General features: G+C 34.9%; 1 pseudogene; it reads left to right on the plus strand.

The window, feature by feature from the left end:
* The first annotated feature begins 2,004 nt into the window (after positions 1–2,004).
* On the plus strand, positions 2,005–2,182 carry LOC121154681 (annotated as a pseudogene).
* The last annotated feature ends 867 nt before the right edge of the window (positions 2,183–3,049 follow it).

Consider the following 3,049-nt stretch of genomic DNA (forward strand, 5'->3'; position numbering starts at 1 on the left):
GGAATAAATGGCCTCAAGGGTGCATAGTTGTTCATGTAAAAATATAGAGTGTTGTGGCATTCTATTTTTGAAAGTATTGTGAAGGTTTATTTTTTTAAACTAGAGCAGATAAAAAGACTATCAGAGGTATTCAATTAAGTTTCTCTCAAGTTGCCTCTAAAGCAAACTATGCGTGGCAATTAAAATGCATATGTTACACATTGAAGACACAAAAGCAAACATTCTTTAGCCTCATTCTAAAAGATCATCTTCTCTACTGGCTACAGATTCTTCCAGAAAGAGCTATTCCTTACTTAACTGTATTCTCTTATAACTTAATGTATTTTCTATCGTATAATATATGTTTAAAAAATGCTTGGGGAAATCACAAGTAAGCCAAAGGAGAATCAATATGTAACCTAAAATGTGTCCTTTTATAGACAATCAGGTGACCAAACATGTGTTGGGTGGCCCTTTGAATTAATGAAATTCAATGCTTAAAGCTATTCTGAAACTAGCAAACACAGATTCAAAACTTTTTGTTTTATATTCTGTGGTCAAAATTATATGCTCTCCTTTTTAAGTACTGAAAACCACTATAAATAAAATCTGTTAATTTAAATACTTTTTCAAACTAACAAAAGTTGTAGTTTGCAGAAATCTAACAAGGACTAATTGGAAAACTCATAGTTTCATGTTTAACTCTTATCAAAAAGTTACAACCATGTTAGCAAGTAGAAATGCTAATGTATAGTATAGAAATTACTATGGAATTTGTGTATGTATTGCAAAATTACTGAATTATACTTTTTAGTAACTGATGTCTCACCTCAAGCTAAAAATAAAGCATTATTCATTCATTAGTTCTAAATACCAGTGGAGATCTCTAAAGAGTGGCACTATGTTTTATAAAAAACAAAAATACATTCTACTAGTCTGTGGCATAGTAGGTAAAACCTTTTCCTGCAGGAGCTTTATGGACACCAGTTCAAGCCCTGGCTGCTCCACTTCTGATCCAGCTTTTGGCTAATGTGCCTGGAAAAGCAGTGAAAGATGGCCCAGGTGCTCTGGTCCCTGCACCCATGTGGAAGACTCAGTAAGCTTCAGGCTCCTGACTTTTGTCTGCTCCAGCTCTGGTCATTGCAGTTATCCAGCAGATGTAACGTCTTGGTCTAGATCTCTCTTCTTTCTCTCTTAAAAAGAAGAAATGCTTTTTATAGCTGTGACTCACTTCAAGTGTTTTGAGTGAAAGTAGCAGTGAGTCCTAGTTAGTTTGTTGAACTTCTAAGAAAAATCTTGTTGCCACTCTTAAAGAATCCAAGGGAATGTTTGGATGCTTGGGCAGTATGGTGGTGTCCTTCCAAAACAAGATTGACCTCCATTGAGTCTGCCTTTGATAAACAGAAGGCACATTATTGCAAAACTTAAATAGCTTAAATAGAAGCAACTGTCTTCAACAAGATTTAAGTTGTCACTTGGAAAGCATAATTACCTCGCAAACATGATACTTGCTCAATATAAAAAAGGTATTCTCATGCTGTGTTGTAATAAACACTGTAACATCAATCTATTTATATTATCATAAGGTTCTATTTAAGGCAGTGCAGTACTAGTAACAAAAAAAAAATACAAAATTAGATAAAAAGAACAGAGTGGAGAGCCCAGGAACAGATCCACACAGAGAGAGTCAACTGAGGTTTGATAAGGTGCAAAGGCAATTCCATGGAGTGATAGTCTTTTCAACAAATGATCCTGAATTGTTACACAACTATATACAAAAAATATATATCTAGAAACATATTGTTGCCAAAATTCCCTCAAAGCTATAATACCCCTAGGAGTTAGGAGAAAATCTCAATGGTCTCAAATTAAGTGCTGACGTTAGATTTAGCACCAAAAATAAAGTCCACCGAAGAAAACTTGACGAGTAGAAAATTTTCAAGATTTCTGCTCTGTGAAATATTGTTTTGTGAGAATAAGAAGAGAAACCACAGGCCAGGAGAAAATATCTGCAAAAGGCAATGGACATATATCTGGCAGGGGAGACACTGTGGGCACAGTGGTGGTTTTCTCAGGGCAAAGTTTATCTGTCCCACTTGGGATGAGCTGATCCCTGCAACTTCCCCAGATGTGGGAAACTCTACTGAATAACTTGTGTTAGTGGTGGACTTAAAAGAAGGCAAAGGATAAGGGATAGCTATCTACAATATACACAGAATTCTTAAAAATTAATAAGGAAACAATCTGATTATAAAATGGATAAAAGATCTAAACAGCACATCAGAGAAGATAATACAGAAGGCAAATGGGAATATGGAGAGATGTCCACCTTTAGTTGTCATAAGAATATCTCAAACTAAATTCGCTCAAATCCGAAACACAGACAACGTCAAATACTGATTAAAAAAAAAATGTAAAGTACAGCGATGTTAACTCATTGCTAGTGGCAAATCAACTGGCTATAATGAGTTTGGAAGACAGTTTGGAAGATTCCAACAAGACTAAACACAAACTTCCATTTGGTCCAACAATCAGGCTCCTTGGCATTTACCCAAATGAATTGAAAACTTGCATCATTACAAAAGCCTTCACACACAAATGTTCATAGCAGTTTTATTTATAATTATAAACAGAATAATCAAGATGAATTTAAGTAAGTTAGAGAATAGCAAACTATACTACATCCAGACAAAGGAGTATTATTCAGAGATAAAAGGAAATTAGCTATCAAGTTACGAAAAGACATGAAACAGAGTAGAGAAGCCAGGAACAGAGCCACACTAACAGAGTTAACCGAGGTTTGATAAGGACCAAAGGCAACTTTTGGATATGGCTAAGTGAAAGAAACCAATCTGAAAAAAAAAAAACTAAACAATAAAAAACTAAAGACAAGGGGATTCTAAATATATTATCTTATGGAAAAGGCAAAATTATAAAGCAGGAAAAGGCTCAATGGTTACCAGGAGTGTGAGGTAAGGAAAGAAAGATAAGCAGGCCAACCACAGGGCATTTTTAAGAGGTTTTTAAAAATTTATAACTCTACTAGCTTAAAGGAAGAGACCAACGAACA

Source organism: Ochotona curzoniae, unplaced genomic scaffold (assembly GCF_017591425.1).
Source record: "Ochotona curzoniae isolate NIBS_2020 unplaced genomic scaffold, NIBS_Ocur_1.0 contig_2754, whole genome shotgun sequence".
In the NCBI taxonomy this organism is placed as follows: Eukaryota; Metazoa; Chordata; class Mammalia; order Lagomorpha; family Ochotonidae; genus Ochotona; species Ochotona curzoniae.